Raw genomic sequence first — 21476 nt, forward strand, 5'->3', positions numbered from 1 at the left:
AGTATTTTATATACTTCCAAGTGATATTGATACTACTAAAGCAATTTTTTGAGTAATATGTACTCTAGGACTAGCTCTGTGGTTCTGATTGAGTGTGATGGGGAGCAATGAAAAATCAGAATATTAAAAATGTTCATGCAAGTCTAGTCCTTCATATTTTAGGGATAGGTAGTTTCCTAGGAATAATGCGTTAAAAAGAAATGGGGATTCAATATCAAACCAGGTGATTTTTTAAAAATAATTTTATATGTTTCCTGTACTACTATAATTGTTTTGGTAGATAGGGAATTTTCAGAAAAGAAAATATCAATTCTTGCTTCAGTCATATGTTCCAGAGACCAGGGAGATTCCTACTGAGACTGAAGAGCATTTGGCTAGGGTAGCAGTTTTCAGGGCCCAAGCCAGGTTGAGGAAAGAGAAAAATTTAAGATGCCCCAAACCTCAGCAATCAGTATCATTAATATTTAATGCAATATCTTTTTTAAAAAAATCAAATTTAGTGCAGAAGTGTCTAAATGAATAAAACATCAGAATTTTAAGTAAAGATAAGAGTCAGTATTATGAATTTTCCCTTTGGCTATAGGCTTTAAGTACTAGTTCTTCACTTAAAATTTTGATATTTTGTTCATGATAAATTATTTTGTATTATTTGATTTTTAAAAACTCTTCTAAAAAAACTCACATTTAGCACTGAGAGTTTTGGGAGCCTCCATAAATTTTCATCATTATTTACTTTGAGCTTAGATTTTTCCATTCATGGCTTAATTTTAGAATCATCTGGATAGTTCCTGATGCAGTTATTCAGAATTTTCTCAGATACAGTATTTTATTAGTAAAGAAGTGAAGCCTAGGCATTTGTATGCAAAAAGATGGTTGGGAACCCCCAAGCCCAAATGAACAAAGCCTGTTCTCTAGGCAAGAGAAATTGGTGGTATTTGGTAGTCCAGACTGTGAAAAGACCAGGGAGATAACTGGGTGCAGATAACTGCTCAAGATTTAGAAAGATGTCAGCACCAGAAAACTAGGCAAAAGAAAGCACAAGTGAAAAACTCAGGTTCCTATGAGAAATTGTATCAGTGATACCTGTTTTCAGGCTTCAGAATTGCTAAATGTGGTGCAATCTATCAAACTGCCTCGCAGACACTAAAACCATGGTGAATAGCTAGTCTATGAGCTGAGATGCTGGGTGTAGAGGTGAAAAAGAAGGTCAGCACAGGGTTTGATGCTGAATCGCCTAGATCCTGCCTGAAGGGTCTTTAAATTTCCTCTCTTTAGGTGTAGAATCCATCACAGATCCTGGAGTAGAAGAAAACCTTTTGAGAAAACATGTCACAATCTTATTTTTTTCTGAAATTTAGACATTACCCAAAGAAAGTTGCTGGCTTTTGATCAACAAATGAAAATGTTTTATGTAATAAGATCGTAAAATTATGCTTTTGCTTATTGGAAAAGACAGAGTCGTGTTTATTCTGAAAGATAAAAATGTGCTGTAAGGTAATGTCTAATTTGAGCACATACTGCTTTTCCTATTTCTCTAGCTTATATATTTTTATATTGTTTAGTATCTATGTTTATGGAGCAAATAAAATCATATTTAAAAGTAAAGCACCATAAAACTCGACCTAAAAGTATTTTGAAGTGGAAATATACCAGCAGAAGTACATCATTATTTTCCCTATGCAGTCTGTCAGATGAACAGCATGTTTATAAAGGGTTAACATATTTGGCAAAACTTTCCCCAAAGTGTCATTCAGGGACATGACCTGACAAAAGATTGAAGAACTGGCTTTTAATCTAACTGTCTAATTTCTGAGCTCATACTTATTTTGATTTATTGCATGTTTTATTGAAGACAACTCAAACTTATTTTCCAAAATTCATGTAATTTGAAAAAGGTATTAGAAATTTTCAGGGTTCTAGTAATTGTGTTTTATATTTACCATTGGCTTCTAACAATCTCAAATGAACATTTCACATCCTAATATTAAAATAGATGTTGTATTTGTTTATTTATTTACCACACAGTCCATTAACATCGTATTTGGCCCTCAGTTGCTCTTCTTTTTCCTTTATCACATCCCCAGTGTGTGTTAGCAGACAAAGGACACCTGAATCACTATTTGTGTAGCTAGAGGCTTATTCATTGAATCAAAGTTTGTAAATGATAGCTTTCAGTTTCATTGTTTTCTCTATTTCCTCTCAATTTCTACATCACATGAATTTACTCTTATTTTTATTATTCTCCTTTTTAGCATCAATTTCTTATGGTGGAAGCTTGATCACTGATGTGATGTTTTCAATGTAAATAGAACTATAAATTCATCTCTCAGCATTGCTGGTATGCTTTTATTTTCATTCAGTTCATTGTATATTTTTTGCTTTGCTTTACTTTATTTATTAATTTTTTTTGGTCCAGTTGTGGGGCCTGAACTCTGGGCCTGAGCACTGTCCCTCAGCTCTTTAGCTCAAGGCTAGTGCCCTACCACTTGAGCCACAGCGCCACTTCTGGCTTTTTTCTTTTTGCTTATGTGGTGCTGAGGAATCGAACCCAGGGCCTCAGGCATGCAAGGCAAGCGCTCTACCACTGAGCCAACTTCCCAGCCTTATTAATGATTTTGTATGTATACCAGTACTGGGACTTGAACTCAGGGCCTGGGTCTGATCCCAGGCTGATGCCCTTCAACCACTTGAAGCATAGCTCCAGTTCTGGAATTCTGGTGGCTAATAGGAGATAAAAAATCTCAAAATCTTACCTGCCTGGGCTGGATTTGAACTGTGATTTTCACAGGCATGAATCACCACTACCTGACTTTGTTTCCCTTTTATATCTTCACAAATTTAGAAGTGTGCTATTATGTCTATATATTTATAGAATTTGTCAACTCTCTTTTTCTATTTTCACAAAAAACATATTCTGCATTATCTTACTTGTTTTAACTCATTGAAGTTTATTCTATGGCCTATCATGTGGTTTAGCTTGGTGAAGATTCCATGTATTCTTCTTTGGTTAGCTGGAATGTTCTATAAATGGTAATAAATTGAAGATGGCTTATAGTGCTAAGGATTCTATATCCGATTGATTTTTCTGTCCTCTCATTCTACCAATTTTTCAAGATAACTGGATTTTCCTATTTCTTTTTTTTTTTTATTTCTGTCACTGGGTGACTCATGTACTTTGACGCTATCTTATTTTATGTCTCCTTGGTGATGTGGCTCTGGGGTCTGTAGAGAGATGGGTCTCACCTAAGCTCCCAAACATCTCATTGGATACAGAAGGAGATATTTTTATAACTTATATAGCTCTGTGAAGGTGTTAAATAGTGTTTTAGCAAATTTAATAACACCGGTTTTATTTTTCACAATTCCCTAGTTTTTAAAGAGTAGGGAAAGTATGAAGTTTTTATGGTAAACCACGTGCTGGACTGCATACCAGATGTTGTTTGTCACCAACTCTACATTATTTTGTTTGCATTCTGTTGTTCATTCATATGCTGTTTATTTATCACCTCTTCTGTATTACTCTCAGTTGATCCCTCGAGAATCACCCTTTTTACCTAAGACTATACTGCGACCACCTGCTTCTCTCTATGCTATGTTGATATAAGTAGTATCTTAAAGGAGTAAAGAAGTACAGAATGGCAAAATCAGATTTTTTTGAGGGAAAGGGAAAAGAAGACTGTGTTTATGATACAGTCACTTAAATTCTAGGTTGCCAGTATTTGCTGGATATTAGTGCTATCAATGTGAACATCCTGCCGCTGGTATGCATGCACAGGGACCACACCTGCTGTGGAGATCTTTTCTGAGGGCATCTCACGGGTCCTGCCCTTCCGAAGGTAGATGGCAAGAAGAACGATTGTGATAAGAAATGGTGGCTTACGGGCTGGGAAGTTGGCTCAGTGGTAGAGCGCTCGCCTTGCATGCTTAAGGCCCTGGGTTCGATTCCTCAGCACCACATAAGCAGAAAAAAAAATCCAGAAGTGGCGCTGTGGCTCAAGTGGTAGAGTGCTAGCCTTGAGCTGAAGAGCTGAAGGACAGCGTCCAGGCCAAGAGTTCAGGCCCCATGACTGGACCCAAAAAGAAAAAAAGAAAAAAGAAATGGTGGCTTACTTGAAAGAGGTAAGTGACTCCTGCCAGAATTCAAAATATTGCAATTTGTTTTTGTTCATCTTGAAGCAGGTTCTCACTATGGAACCTGGGATGGCCTGGAACTCATAGTCCTTCAGTCTCTAACTTGTGAGTGCTGAGAGGTATTATCCATTAAGAATCAACAGTAATCTTAGAACATTACATGTGAGTATAGAACAAGTTTTCAGTTTGTGAAATCTTTGTAGACATTTCTGTAGTACTTCATATATTTCCCTTCAACGTTCCAGCTGGCTAGGAAACTAGCTTTGAAAAAGAATGAATTAAGAGACAACATCTAAGTACTTCAACCCTCAGAGCAAAAATTCACCTGTATGTCCATTCTCACTGGTTAAGTGCTTAGTTATTCATGGCCAATTATCTGACAGGCCATATGCCAGATACCGTAGCTAGAAATATAAATATAAAAAGCACAGAGGATTCTCCAGCCTGACATGAGTGACTTACAAAAAAGAAGAAAGATCTACCCTGCCAACTATAATGCAGTGTGCCAGCTTCTATAAAATATGTACACATATTTAGGGAGCAAAGGGTGAGAAGTGACTAATTCTGTATGAATGATATGGAGTAGTTCCACAAAACGAGAAGGTCAACAAGACAGAGACCTAGGAGAAACATATAAGCAATAGAGATTAAAAAAAATCCCACTTAGTCCCTGACTAAGTGATTGGGATGTACAAAAGCTCTACGATGAGAGCAGTGGTAAACTGATCTTTCTTCAAGGATGTCTCCTGATAAGCTCTGCCACACAGTCTAAGTGGCTTTCTTCTTGATTGTAGGACTCTAGTAGTAAGGCATGGCTGGCTTGAGGTCTCTCAACTCAGACTGACTGGTCTTTCAGCCTGGCTAACTTACCCTCTTGTTGAATGTAGTAAATCATTTAATTTCTCTGCTTCAATTTATTCATGTAGAAAGTAGAAATAAGGTTGTATGATTATTTTTTAACATTAAATAAATCCATATGAGTTGAAACTATTGCAACTTTGCCGACATAAATAGTGTACTGAGGAAATGTTAACTATTACTGGAATTAGATGAGAGTCAGAAGATTGCTTGATTTTTTTTCCCCATCTGAAACTTTTAATAACTTTGCACCTCATATTCAAATATATTCACAGGTTCCAGGGACTAGAACATGACAAAAAATAAAAGGAATTATATTGTTAATTACACTGATTTTTTGTTTGTCTATGTATGTGGTTTACAATCAGAATATCTATGAATGATAGAGTATTTTCTTAGTTCTAGCACAATAAGTTAAACATAATAATCACAATGGGAGTTGTTTTTTTTTAATTTTTGATCCTCTGAAATTGTACCTACCTAGTAACTTAGTGGTTTCAAGAAGTAGCAAGGGTAACTATAATAAGCTAGATGCTCCTTAGATAAGAACTGACAGTCTTAATAGTAAATAAATGGACATTATAGATACCTTTTAGCTGAACAAATCACTAAAGTAAGGGATTTGTTCAGGCAGGCTAGTGCCTATTCTTATTGATTGCTGACTAAAATTGTATAGTCTCTCTGTCCATTCTAAAATAAAGCAGTTGGTTTCCATGTAACAAGCAAATTAGAATGGAGTTGACATTGTTCTTTTTATACCTGAGGCTGACATTGACTGTTAGGTGATTAAAAATCTAGTTAAAGTTTCATGAGAAATGTTTTTTTACGTTAGAGTTAATATAATTAAATAATATTTCATAAATACCCAGCTTTACTTATAGACATAAATAATAATGTAATAGTTACCATTGATCAGAACAACTAACACTGTTCTAAAAATTAATGTGTAATAACTCAGTCCTAAAGAGATAGATCTTATTACCAATCTAAACTGGTAAATGATGGAATTGAGTGCTTCAAAAACTTTTCCAAGGACAGAGGGATGGCACAAAACTGGAAGTGTGGCTGTAGAAGATATGACTTATATTATTGTAATGTAAAATGAATACCTCACCATGGATGTGAGGAAAAAGTGTTTCAAAACTGCTGTGCCCAGCACCCCTAGGCAAGTGTAAGTGCCCTGAACACCAACCATCCATCATGGTAAGCACAGCTGGTGCCATAACTCAAGTCACTTCTGAGCTTTCACCAGACATGATTCAATCAGTTTACGAGTGGAAGATGACTGTAAGTACATTCAAAAGAATCAAACATCTAAGTCTTAAAAGGCATACTTTTAGAGAGAGAAAATGGTAAGCTGCTAGGAAGTGCTGATCCTAAAAATTTCAGTTAGTATCATTCAAAACATCTTGTTAGACATCACTGTGTCTCTATATATTCCAAGTACTAGAGGGAGAAAAGATAAAGAAAACTAAGTTCTTTTTTTTCCAGTCCTGGGGCTTGAACTCAGGGCCTGTGCACTGTCCCTGAGCTTCTTTTGCTCAAGGTTAGTGCTCTACTACTTGAGCCACAGTGCCACTTCAGGCTTTTTCTGCTTATATGGTGCTGAGGAATCGAACCCAGGGCCTCATACATGCAAAACAAGCACTCTACCACTGAACAACCATCATAACCAAAACTAAGTTCTTTATCAAGCCACTTATCATCATATTGAAGAGATCAGCAGATGCAACATCTGAATGACAATAAACCTGGTAAGTAAATTCACTGGTAGAATTGTTGAAGAATTTGCTGTGCTATTCAGTAGTACATAAGGCTGACTTTCATTCAGCTTGGTGAGGAAGATTAGAAAATCTCACAGAAGGGTAAAACTTTTACCTAGATCTCAAGAGAAAAAAGCAGAAGAGCTAGTGCCCCAAGCCTGTAATCCTAGCTCCTCTGGAATCTGAAATCTGAGGATTTCGGATCAAAGCCAGCCTGTCCAGGAAAGTCCATGAGATTCTTACCTTCAATTAACCACCAGAAAGCTGGAAGTGGCACTGTGGCTCAAAGTGGTAAGGCAGTAGCCTTGAGTGTAAAAGCTCAGTGTCCAGGTGCTGAGTTCAAGCACTATGACTAGCAACAACAATAACAAATAAAAGGCAGAGGATGGGTATGTTCCAGGCTGAGGGAGATGTAGGACAGTGAAGTGAATGACTGTATAAGTCAAGGACAGCATGGGATGGTGGTGTGTTCCAATCTATACAATCACTATCATGTGTTTCAGTGATGAGAATATTTTTGCAAATAGACATTTCATATTTTTCTACAATATTCTAATAATAGTAAAAGCACTGGACTTTGCCAAAGTAGATACATTCTCCTAGACTCTATTGAATAGGTGCAAATCCAATGTAATTGGAACTGGAAAAAGAAAAGATATACAAGGTTATGGTGTTCTTAATAAACTCTGGTTGAAATGGACTTAGTGGACTTCAAAGACTGAAGAATTTTCTTTGGATTTTCTATGTCTTTCAAAGGATATACTGTGAGCAGCAACTTTAACCTTGACGTGTTTGTCTCAATTTGATAATGTCAAGTGTTCACTACCTTCCCAGGGTAGAAAAAGCAATGGCAATATTTTCTCCTCCATCTAGACACATGCTCTTAACAACATATTGTGACAACCAATATTAGCTTTTGGCAACCGAAGTTTAGTATTATGTGTAGTGATCCAGTGCCATATTTTTCTATGCTTGGAGAGGGAAGGAGAAAGGAGATAGAGTTACTGTATCTAATAGAACCAAATCCCTGGCATGTCCCATAAGAAACTTGAATACCCCCTAAATCAGCTAGATGACCTTGGAAAAATTAATCCCTTTTGTCTCAGTTTCATCATCCATAAAATGAGAATGCTAGAACAATGAACAAGTTCTTATTTTAAATGACTGATGTTAAGATCGTTGTGTGTTTTTCTTGAAAACAAAAGGGAAAAGATGACTAAGGTTGAGATGGCTCGCATTCAGGTTAATATAATATCTGCAGCTCCATTTCATTATCTTCAAGGAACCAAATAGAAGTTAGTTTCTTCCCTGGATAGGCAAAGCTCTCTTCTAAACTTAAGCTATGAGGTTAGAGTCTCTGGTTGTATCTCTGGATTTCTGTGAAGTGCTGCCTCCTGTGTTCACTGGATGCCTGCCTACAAGCACTTGTATTTGACCTGTTTTGCTGTTTCATTTCCATTGTGGAAAGTGCTGGAACCTCATTAAAGGCTTAATGAGACTGGCTAGTGTCTGTTAAGATTAAGAGTTCCATAAAGGAATGGAGGGGGAAAAACCCCCACATGATGTCAAAAAATAATCTTTTTGTATGTTCCTCCCCCACGGTAGAACCCCTGTTTTCACTGTATTTGATGTCAGTGCCCTGTATCTCTAATTTGGGGAGGGGAAGGGAAAAACAAAATGTTTAAATAGGGATATAGGCTGACCCATTGTAACAATGAGGTGTACAAATGTTCAAAACACTATGTTGAAAAACAAGCTTTACAATTTCGGCAGGGGAATGTAGTTGTGGATGTAGGAGGGAAGGGATGGTAGGGGTTAACAAAGGAGGAGGCAACAATGATTAATAGGAAATGTACTCATTACCTTGCTCATGTAACTGTAACCCCTCTGTACAGCATTTTTACAATAAAAAACATAAAACAAAAACAAAAACAACCAATCCCTTAAGGACCTTTCAGTCATTGTACGTATGTAAGTAAGACTTCTGAGAATAAAGGATGATGTTTCCTCTACAGAGATAATCATGATATTTGCTTACTTGCTTCCTGTTCTTACAGGAATGGATATTTAATTCAAAATAAAACTAAAGCTTTAGTTGTGGTTTACCACTGTATATTTTATGGACCTTTCATTTAAATTAACATTGTTCCTGGTCATTCATTTAACAGTGGCAGAGGAAATGCTGAATCCTACTCCTGGGGCTGTTGCTATAGTGATTTCTGAGAGATAAAAGCCAGTGATGAAGTATTCAGGTAAAGTTTTTTTTTTTATCAAACTAATGTTTAAATTAAATGTGGATTTTAATTCATTTATTTAAAAAATTGAAATCAGGTCATCCAAGAAGCTGAAACACTATTTTCCCAATTACCTTTTCCTTTCCCTCTTTGATTGCTGTTTTGTGTACACAGCTTCACCACGAATGACTTACCTTCACTGTCTGATTCTCAGGTGAGACATGCTGAGCCTTCGAGAAAGATAGACTCATTAGCAGGAAGGTCTGCTTCTGGTGGGCATCCATTTGGACTTCAATTCTTTGATTGGAGATTTCTAATTATAAAGAGGTTTCAAATGATTTTTCCTCCCCTCTCTTCTTGAATAGTTACTCCAATAGTTTTACAGGTCATGGTAATTGTACTTTGAAAACTTGGCTTAGTTTCTAATTCAGTTCTACAGCACATTTCATGACATGGTGAACTAACCTATGGGTGGTAGGTCAGAAATTTGCTGTTGTGCCACATTCTCACTTAAATAAGTAAGATAGGAGCATGAAAGAGATGGAGCTAGGTGAAAGGGAAATTTTTCTTGAGTGGAAGGTCACATCACCACAGAGAGATGGGAAATATGAAGTATTCCACTTAGCTCAGTACTGCAGTGGTCACACACTAGAAAATACTTTCGGTAAGGACCCAGAATAAGGTCTTTTTGGCTCTGAAGGCCATACTACCTGTTGTAATGACTGAATTTTGCCAGTATATTACATAGTCATGGATTGTTTGATAAAAAATATATTTCCAGCTGTGTTTCAGTAAAATTTATGTATGAACAATAACATTTGAATTCCATATGAATTTTATAGGTTACAAACTATGCCTCTTTTGAATTTTTTCCCTTCATCAATAATGCAAAAGCTACTCTCAGTTTATGGACCACTAAAATAATGAGGCTGATGTAGCCAGCAGTCATATCAACAGACCTCTAGCATAGAATGTTAAAAACACAAAACTTGAAACCAGATTATCTCTCTGTGAACCTTGATGTTTCCCTTTCACTTATTTTAACCTGTGGACAATTAATTTCCGTGTCTTGGTTTCCTAATTTGTATAAAGAAGTTGGCAAGAATGCATAAACAAGGAAATTTTCAAGAGCTAAGAAAGGATATACACATGCACATGCATCTTTATCCATATACTCACATAAATGTATACATGCATATTGATTAGAATATATGTACACATTATATATACAATACATATGCTGATTAGAAATGTCCTTAACATAACATTCTCTCTAACAGGAGTCATTATGAACTAAGCAGAAACAGTGCAGTTTGAGTGATGCTTGACAGTCATAGCTGAATAACAAGATGTGATAACCAGGCTGAGAGCCAATGTGACTTAGGGTCAGGCTACCCCCGCCCTTTCTCTGTTTCCTCATCAAAGCAGGGTGGACTCTTTCCCCTGACCAATTGACCATTTGTCCCTGATCACTTGTTTTTGGTCACTGGATAGTCGGCTTATGATGAATGATTCTTCGTGGAAACAGCTGTTTGTGCTCTGAGTGTTGGCACCTTCTGCCACATAAAATTTAATCATTTTTACTTGCCTTCCACTGCAGTTTCTAAATGTTGACCATGGTAATTTCAGGATAGGGCTCATCATTTTCAGATTGTATGATGACCATTTTTATACCTCATAAATCCAGAGAAGCAAACTTTTGGTGAACATTATACAGCTGTCAGGAAGTAGAGATATGCCATCTCTGAGTTGTCAATAAAAACCCAAAGTTTTTATTATAGTTGTTATTGTGTTTTTTTCCTCTCCTCACTAATTTTACTGCTCCTAATCATTTCTGATTCCTGTTTCGTTTAGGAGAGTTTGGAGCTGAGCATTCTGTATTTGCTGTTAATTAGTTATTATTAGGTTAGGTCCTATTAGGTTAAGCCATGAACTAGAGACATGATCTGCCTGCATTCAGCTTCCTATAGCTGCTCGGACTACAGTTGAAATCCACTGTATATAGCTTCCCTCCACTGAGACAGAATCTTTGGGAATTTTCTGCCCAGGCAAGCCTGGCACCATGATCCTTGCAATCTCCTCCACCCAAGTAGCTGGGATTATAAATATGAGCCACTGATGTTTGACTAGATATTATTATTATTATTTCTTTTGTTGGTTGTGGGGCCTGAACTCTGGGCCTGGGTGCTGTCCCTCAGCTCTTCAGCTCAAGGCTAGTGCTCTACCACTTGAGCCATTGTGCCACTTCCAGCTTTTTCTGCTTATATGGTGCTAAGGAATCAAACCCAGGTCTTCATGCATGCAAGGCAAGCTCTCTACTATTGAGCCACCTTCCCAGTCCCATATATATTTTTTTAAATAGAAAAGATAACAAGTGGTATTAGAATAACTACAAATTCACATGCAAAAGATGAATCTGCACACAGACCTTAAGCTCTTAATAAAAATTAACTCAGAATACTTTTCAGACTTAAATGTGATTTCCAAAACACCTAAAAAGATAAAATGGCAGAAAATATAGATGAAGTTTCAGTTGCCACGCCAAAAACATGACCCATGAAAAAAGGACTGATAAACTGAAGTTTATTAAAATTAGACATTTCTGATCTGCTCTAGAGAGAACAGAAAGATAATCAAGTGGAAACAGAAAATATTTGTATAAAACATTCAATGAAGATGCACTATGTAAAATACACTGAAACTTTAAAAATTCAACCATGACAATGAAAAATAGGTCAATGACCTAAAAGACACATCATGAAAGGTATGTAGTTGGCAAATTAGTACAAAGTAAAATGCCACATAGCACATATCACCAAGGAGATATAAATTAAAACAAAAATTCAAATCCAGTACAAAATCCAGAAAACCTCTTACCGCTGAATATTATGAAGAGTGGGATTCTCACAGTCAAGAATTTGCATCCACTGTCCACAGAAATGCAAACTGACAGAAGGGAACTTTATTGCATTGTTGGTGGGAGTGTAAACTTGTTCAACCACTTTGGAAAGTAGTATGGAAGTTCCTCAAAAGACTCCAAATAGAGCTCCCCTATGACCCAGCAATCCCACTTTTGGGCATTTACCCAAATGATCACACCCAAGACCATCCTAAAGCTACCAGCACAACTGTTTATTGCAGCATTATTTACCATAGCCAAGATATGGAACCAACTCAGATGTCCCTCAGTAGATGAATGGATCAAGAAAATGTGGTATATATACACAATGGAATTCTATGCCTCCATCAGAAAGAATGACATTGCCCCATTTGTTAGGAAATGGAAAGACTTGGAAAAAATTATATTAAGTGAAGTAAGCCAGGCCCAAAGAAACATAGGTTTCCCTTATTTGCAATAACTTGTGTATGTCTGAGACAAGCAGAAATGGTCAGATAAGTTGATGTTAGGTGAAATGAACCCCAAGATATGTATTCAAATGTTTTTTTCTTTCATGCGATTGTTTCTAACATATTCATAAGATGATTTCTTTGTTGCTTTGTATGTCCCTCACCCACAGTATAACCCCTGCTTTCACTGTATTTGATGTTGGTATAATTTGTGGAGGGGAAGGGAAAAAACAAATCGTTTAAATAGGGATACAGGTGGACCCATTGCAACAATAAGATGTACAAGTTGTTATGTCGAAAAATGAACTTCACAGCTTTGGGGGGGGTGTTGGAGGGGGCCAAGGTGGGGGAGATGGGAAGGGGAAACAAAGGAGGAGGCAACAATTCTTGATAAGAAATGTACTCATTATCTTGCCCATGTAATTGTAACCTCTCTGTACGGTATTTTCACAATTAAAAAAATGCAAACTGGGCTGGGGAGTTGGCTCAGTGGTAAAGTGCTTGCCTTGAATGCCTGAGGCCCTGGGTTTGATTCCTCAGCACCACATAAGCAAAAAGAAAAAAGCCGGAAATGGCGCTGTGGCTCAAGTGATAGAGTGCTAGCCTTGAGCTGAAGAGCTGAGGGACAGCACCCAGGCCCAGAGTTCAGGCCCCATGACCGGACCCCCCCAAAAAAAATGCAAACTGATTCAGCTACTTTGGGAGACTGCTGCTGATGCCTTACAAAACTGAAAACATTCTTACCTCATGATATGAGCCCGTGTGCTCCTTGGTATTTAATCAAGGAAAATGAAAACTTAACTCCTCAGAAAATGTTACCCAGGAAAGCTTTGTTCAGAATTACTCAAACTCAGGAGCTGCCAAAGTACTTTGAAGTAGGTGAATGAATAAATGAATCATAATACATCTAAACAGTACAGTATGCTTCAGTGCTAAAAACAAATGAGCTATTAAGCTATGAAAAAATTGTGGGGAATACTAAAATATGTTGTATGAAATGGAGGAAGCCAATTTGAATGGACTACATGCAACATGATTCTGCCTATGTGACACCGTGGAAAGGGAGTAAGTGTGAATGATCGCTGGTGGCTGATGGGGCAAGGCACAGAGGGCTAATAGGGCCATAAAGTATGCAGATTCTACACCGCCATATATCCACACTCATAAAATGCACTCTGTTAAATACGTTTTTTATTGTGAAGCTACTGTACAGAGGGGTTACAATCACATGAGCAAGGAAATGAGTACAGTTCTCATCAAGCATTCTCGCCACCTCCTTTGTTTTTCCCCTACCATCCCTTCCCTCCCATGTCCACTAGAATGCGCTCTTAACATGAATGCTCACCAAGAATGCATTCTTTCAGTCTTAATTGTTAATGGTTAATTGTTAAACAATAATGTATCAATATAGTTTCATTAGTTATAACAATTATACAACTGTGGGCAGGGAAGATGTTGGGAATGGAAGAGGTAGTTAGAGCTACGAATGTGGGAAAGCTTTGTGTTTTCTCTCAATGTTGCTTGAAAACTAAAATTCATCTAAAAGAACCTATTTTAAAGATACAAAACTTTCTGAAAAATGCATAACTAAAGTATGTCTTAATCTGTGATTAAAAACAGTAACTGATGATATTTGAGAAAAATTTCCCAATGTGCTACTGAAAACACAAGTCCTGCTGATCTCAGTGGTAAGGATTTTGTGGATCAAAACCTAGAAAAGTTTTGGATTAAATAGAATAATTTTTACAGAACATTTCACACTTTTCCAAAAAGATTATAGAGTGGGTGTTTCTGTAGAGATATTGTATATAGCATTTCTCCCATTTATCTGTTCAATGGAACTCAGTTCTGTATTTTATTGATATGTATGTATGTGTCTATGTGTATGTGTGTGCTCTGTGTCTATATCAATAGAAGTCATTTTGGAAAACAATGACTTAACTTTGTATTCATATATATAAAACATTCACATGTCTGCTTCATTTCCTGTTACATCCTTCGGAGTATTCTTAAGATCAAAACATAATACCATACGCAAAACAAACATGTACTCTCCATCTTCTGGAACTTAAAGAAGCCTAGATTTTCTTTTTGAACTACCTTCAGTGAGTTCATAATAAGAATCTTAAAAATCTTTATTAGAATATTTCTCAAAAGGATCAAATTAGCACAAATGGTATGGAAAAAGGGAAAAGTGATAGTTGAAATCTCTTGAAAGTATCTATTCCTCAAACAGTCTTTATCTTCAACCTGAGAAAATGCTGTTGTGAAAACACTTTAAAGGTTTCACCTTCTGATTCAAGTCGATCATACAGATTGCTTTCATGAACTGCTTGTATTATGCTCACAACCAGAAAGAAGGGCTGGCCATGCTGTATAGACAAGGACCTGCTGCATGAAAACAAATGGATTGTATGAAGACAAATAGGAAAGAGCAGTTGACAAGGCAGACTACCCAGAGCACTCTTGGCCATAAGTATTAAGGACAAAAGCAACAATCAAGAGCTCATTTTGAGTTTTCAAATTTGGCTTCAAACTGTTACCTCTATTCTTGCATGGAAGTGTTGAATCACAGCTTTATGAAAACCCCAGATGCAACAATTCCAGAGTTCATGCAGAGCTTTATAGTGAAATCCACTCAACGCTGTCAGGCAGGCCTGGTGATCTTGGGGCCCTGAGAGATCATGGAGCCAAGGAATCTATCTATAGCAAGGTTTTGTAGCTAAAGCTGATGCATTCCTGCTTTACAGGGGTGCTTTAGGAATAACCATCCAGTCCCAAATCAGAAATAAAGACAGGTTTAATAAATTCAGTAAAGCCTGAAATTATATGTTTTAAAGACCTTTAAAACTATCCAATAACTATTTCTATTCTTCTACAATATTCCCTCAAGATGACTTTGATTGTCAGGCTAACACAGCTCTAGAGACAGTGGATTACCACAGGCAGAATTGCAGATTTTAGATCACATGGCCCTAAAGAGAAGCTGAAAGATTCACTAGAGGATGGCCTCTAATTCTCCAATTACTTTTATCTTCACAACCGAAGTTTTTTTTTTAGTTTGAAAAGTTTTTATTTTTTATTTTGTTTATTTTTATTTTTTGGGAGGGGGTCTGGTCATGGGGCCTGAACTCTGGGCCTGGGCACTGTCCCTCAGCTCTTCAGCTCAAGGCTAGCACTCTACCACTTGAGCCACAGCACCACTTTCTGCTTTTTTCTTTTTTCTTATGTGGTACTGAGCAATCAAACCCAGGGCTTCATACATGCAAAGCAATCACTCTACCACTGAGCCACCTTCCCAGCCCCTCATTTAAGATTTTTTAAAAATCTCTTATGACCTTATCTGAGTGTACTCTTTAATGTGAGACATAGGAGAATCTATGACTTTTAAAAGATTTTTTATTAATTATAAAGGTGCTTCACTGTTTTTAAGCAGGAAGAACTGGGATTTTCAGACCTATCTTTACTATTTCAGAATATTGTGTGAGTTACAGGTGCATCGGCTCATACAATTAATCTTAAATGACTTGGGAAATATAGATAGGAGGATTGTGGTTCAAGGTCAGTCTAAGCAAAAACTTATTCTTGTTTTTTTGTCAGTTGTGGGGCTTGAATTCTAGGCCTGGGTGCTGTTTCTCAGATTTTTCAGCTCAAGGCAACTGCTCTATCATTTGAGTCACAGCGCCACTTCCAGTTTTCTGAGTGGTTTATTGGAAATAAGTATCTCATGGACTTTTCCTGCTTGGGCTGGCTTTGAACCATGATCCTCAGATCTCAGCCTCCTGACTAGCTAGGATTACAAGCATGAGCCACCAGCACCTGGCTGAAAAGTTATTCTTAAGCCCAAGATGGATATAACAGTACATGTCTATGGTCCAAGACCAACCTTTGGTGTGTGTGTGGGGGGGGAGAATTTATTTGAAAATAACTAAAACAAAAATGGTTGGGGAATATATTAAAGTGGCAGAAGCACTTGACTAGTAAGCATGAGGCTCCAAGTTAAATTACAGCACTGTTAGTAAAAGTAAAAAAGAATTTTAAAAAGTCTAAGAGATAAAAGCAGAAACTTCAATGTCCAGATTCATTTGCTCATCAATACCCTATTCTTTTTCTGTACATTTTCAGAGAACTCAGCTTGAAGAAATTTACCCAGAATTGCTCAGCTAATGTTGATCGTGTTGAGATATGAACTTCCTGTGCTCTTTGTCCTTATGTTCTATGCCTCTTTAAATGCTTTTAAAATTCTTCCAATTCCTTGAGAAAATAAAGCACAAATGAGTGAGTTTTTTTAATGCCATATTTTACTTGAATTTTAGAAGATGAATTCCCGAACATTTTTACCCTGGTGGAGACACCTTAGCTATGTCTTCTTCACCCATAGCTCTTTGAGGGGACTGGAGTTAGTATGACTAAATGTTTTATGAACACAGCACTGCACTGTGCTCCTACATCGTGTGTCATGTGTAGTGCTCAGAATGGCTGACAAGCACATCTTGATAATTTAAGACCAGAGAGAAAAGGAAGTCAAAGCAAAGATGGAGCACCACCAGTTTTGATAAGAGTAGGTTTTCTTGTGCATGTTAGTCTCAACAATGAAGACAAAGAAATGAGATAGAAATCCAATATAATGGATTAATAACTGCCTTTAAATTGATACCTGCAAAACCATACTATTTAATTCATTCTTACATTCTGTAAGTCAGACTCTAACTTGGTGGACAATGTAATTTCTACATGAATATCCTCCTGTGCCAACAAACTACAAGATTCTCATTGAGTTTTTCTACTTAGGACTCTTCTCTCAATTAGAGATATGCTCTCTGGTCAACCCGTCTAGCGGACCCTGTAGGCTCCACAGCCCATTCAAGTCATGACTATTTATTGTGTAGAGCAATGTGCTGGAATGTGGCTTGTCTGAATTCCTGTTTGAATCAATCTTCAGTTCCTTTGTTGTTACTTGTACCTAATGGACATTTTCAGGGTTCGAGTGAGCTCTCATAAACACTCTGTCCACACAATCTTTCCAGCAACTATCCTTTTCTGCCTTTGACTAAAAAGTCTGAGTTTCTCTGTTATCTCTACTGCTTCAGCTTAAGAATCCCACGGCTTTCTTTGTTAGACGTTGTATGAGGAAAGCTTCAGAAATATTTGTTGACAAAGTTAAAATGAATCCACCTGCCACAAAATTACCTGGAATACAGGCCAGCATTGTGTTTGACAATAATTTCTTCCTAGGTACTTTGGCAGATGTTGCTATTTGCCTCCCAATATTTATTTTCACCTGAGCAGTATGCACACCCCAGAGCTATAATTGCTGGCTTCTTATTGAGTTCTGACTTATAAGTGGAAGTCTTTTGGGGGAACTTCAGAAGGCCAACAGGTAACTGTAAGCTAGGAAGTAAATTCCAGCTTTCATCTCTTACCAGAAAGCAGGTGGTATCTAGCAGCTGTCAGATGAAGAAACATGGAGATGTTAACTTACATAGAACAAAAGTCTGGGTTACTGATGTCCATGAACAATTCCACTCTTGGCTGCCTACCTCTATATTTCTTTGTGAGAATGAAATGTACTTCTGTGTGTGTGTGTGTGTGCGGGTGCGCGTGCATGCTTGTGTATTTGTGCTAGTATTGGCCTTGAACTCAGTGCTTCATGTTTCTCACTTAGCTTTTCCTGCTTTTTTTTATTGGTAATTTACTACTTGAGCTACATTTCTACTTCTGGCTTTTTGCTAGTTAATTGGAGATAAGAGGCTCTTGGATTGGTCTTCCCTCTTGAATAGCTAAATTACAGGCATGAGCCACTGGGACTCAGCTATATTTCTATTTTTAAGGCTATTATGTTGTTTTTCTTAACTTTCTTTTTTGTTTATTTTTGTTTGTTTATTTTTGTTTATTTTGTTTATTTATTCAGCTATACTCAACTGTAACTAACAGAGAAGTTAATTTTAGTCCAGTCAACTTTGTTAGAAGATATGCAATGGTCAGGATGTTAATTTATGAATACCATTAAGACCTTTCTGAAAGAACAAAATATTGCTCTTCCAGTTTCTAAATTTGTATGTTTTAATAAATGATTGTTTTAAAAAGTAACTCAAGTAAAAATGATCATGACCAATGAATTGAAAAAAAGAAAGTTTGCAGCAGTTTTGCCAGGTACAGCTTTGGCTTTCCCAGACAGGAGAGACCAGAGAGAAATTGGTGTAGAGTATTGGAGTAAATAGAAGAGAGGAGCCATTAGGTCATCTCATGAGTGTGAGGTCCCATCATAATGTGTAACTACTTGATCTCTGCTGTTTTGTTTTTTAGCTTTTCAGAATCCCAGATGGAGTGTATGTGTTTAATCTGTTGTAAAAGGCTCAGGAATGGACACTGAGTTCTATCAGTTTAGACTCCCATTGTTTTCTACAAAGTCTAGCTTTGTTTTTTCCTTCTCCCAACTTTACATCCATCTTTGCTTCCTAATTGTCCCATGAGAGAATTTCTAACAGATATAAAAATAATAGCATTGCAGGGACAAGTACCATTTCCCACAATTTTATGACAAATACTAAAGCAATAAGCCCTCATATAACAGCTCTCCCGAATAATCTATTTTTCTGATTGGATCCTCATTTATGTAACGCAGGCTTCCAAAATGGTTTGAAATTTAAGGGTAATGAATACATGTAAGGTGTACCACTTAGAGGTGTGTTGAACTAGTGCAATCGGCTTACATCATCTTTCTTACTTGAAGAAAGTAAGAGGATGAGCTCAAAGGAGATTCTGTATTTAATGAACTGTACATCATCTAGCCCAAAGAGGATTCTATATTTAGAGAATTGCAATCTAACTTCCTTTGCAAGTCGTCCTAACCAAAGGATAGATTCCTTTAGCTAGGTAGATAAGTCTCAGCCAATCACAGTAGCTGGCCCCTTAGCCATCCCAAATGAAAGGCTACAAAATTATGTCCTAATAAAGCAAATATTCAAACTTCACCAACCTGTTGCTATTTCTTGTCTTTCTGTTTATGAAACTAGCACCTCACTTTGGAAGCAATTCTATACAATTGTCTCAAGCTCACACAGCTCATCATGGGACAGCAGATAATCATTTGTAGAAGTTGTGTTTGGACCACTATGTCATATACTTATGAAAAATGGTTATCTTAGAAAAGCAGTATCTTTATAATGATATAACAAAATGTCTGCTTATGAGAAAGCAAGTACTTCACTTGAGTTCTTCTTAAAACTTTTGAACTGAAAAGAAATTTGTACAATAAATGCTTAAGGAAGGATTTGTGTGTAGGGCGGTTGAGATTTGTTTATGACAGAGAATACTGGAATACCAGTAGAGGTATATATTTATACTATTTAGCAAATATGGATATAGCTGGACATGAAATATTTGATCAAAGAATAAAATCTTCATCTGAAATACTCTAACTTTTAAGTTCTAGTAATCATTAGCTGATAGGACAATTTACCAACTTTCCAACTTCTCTTTTTTGGGGGGTGGGGAGTTCAGAGATTTGAATTTAGAACTTACTATTGTGAAGCAGATGCTCTATCACTGAGCCACATGTCCTGCCATTCTTTGCACTGATTATTTTGCAATCGGGTCTTGCTTTCTGCAGAAGACTATGCCTTCTCTGCAGTCATCCTGTTATATGCTCCCATCATTGCTGAAAGCACAGTGTCATGTGCTACCACATTCAAATATTGATTGAAAGAACTTTTTGCCCACGTTGACCTTGAACCACATCCTTCTGATCTTGGCTTCCCAAGTTGCTAGGGCTACAGATATGAGCCATATTCACTAATGTTTTGTTTCCTACTATTTTAGGGTATCTTAAAAATAAAAAATAAAATATGTGTTTCTAAAATCAATGAAATAGAAGGAGTCTTAATTGTTCCAATTTGTGTAGGAGTCAAAAGTTCTTTGAACATGGAACTTGGTTGTTATACTTAGAAATGTCCTGGAAATTCCTGAGATGGATGGATCTGATTCAATAGACCTGATTGCTTATATAATTAAAAAGTAAAACAAAGCAATCGTTTAATAGCCATTCATACATATAGACCACATAAAAAGATTAGGGTGCTACTAGTTTGTGACTGAGAGTGTGTTGATACACAAATGATAATATTTATTAATCTAATTAAAATAAAAAAGAAATAAAATGTGAATGTTCCTATTTCAACTCATTAAAAACACATAATCATAAACCCTAAGAGCATGAAAAAGCTTTTAGTTAAGGGAAATTAGTGACGAGTGAGGTTTAAAACATTGTTCAGAGATGGGTAGGACATGTTCCCCCGTGTTTAATGGGAGAATGAGGAAAGTGTACAATAAAAACACCATTTTTCACAATTAAATTGAACATATAAATGGAATTTCTATAATTAAACCATTTGAACTTAGAGATAATTTCTTCACAGTTTTAACAGTAGTTAACATTGACTGTGAACGTACTCTGTGGCAGGCATTGTTGTAGATGCTTCACATTTAACCCTCACTACAACTGTGTGGAAGTAGTACTGTGTATATTCATGTTTGTTGCTATGGGAAATGCTCAAAAGAAATATTTAAACAGAAAAAGATTTATTTTGGATCTTGTTTCAGTCCAAAGCTTGCTGGTCCAATGGTTTGGATCCATTGCTTTGTGTCTGACTATGATATTGGAGCCTGTGACAGAGGCTCCTCACCTCATGGAGGCCAGGAAATGGGGAGGGAGGGAGGAGGGAAGGAGACAAGAAGGGAGAGGGAAGGAGGGAGGGAGGGAGACAGAGAAACAGGGAGGGAGGGGGGTGAAGGGAGGTCAAGAAACACCTCCTAGCTGGGTGCCAGTGGTTCAGGACCTCTAATCCTAGCTACTTAGGAGGGTGAGATCTGAGGATCGTGGTTCACAGCCAGCCTGGGCAGGAAAGGATGTGAGACTCTTACCTTCAATAAACCATCAGAAAACCAGAAGTGGCACTGTGGCTTAAGTGGTAGAGCACTAGCCTTGAACTGAAAAAGTGAAGGACAGTTCCCAGGCTTAAAGTTCCAGCCCTACAACCGACCAAAACAGAAAGAAAGAAAGAAAGAAAGAAAGAAAGAAAGAAAGAAAGAAAGAAAGAAAGAAAGAAAGAAAGAAAGAAAGAAAGAAAGAAAGAAAGAAAGA

The sequence above is a fragment of the Dipodomys ordii genome, unplaced genomic scaffold, assembly GCF_000151885.1.
Source record: "Dipodomys ordii isolate 6190 unplaced genomic scaffold, Dord_2.0 Scaffold17, whole genome shotgun sequence".
Taxonomy (NCBI): domain Eukaryota; kingdom Metazoa; phylum Chordata; class Mammalia; order Rodentia; family Heteromyidae; genus Dipodomys; species Dipodomys ordii.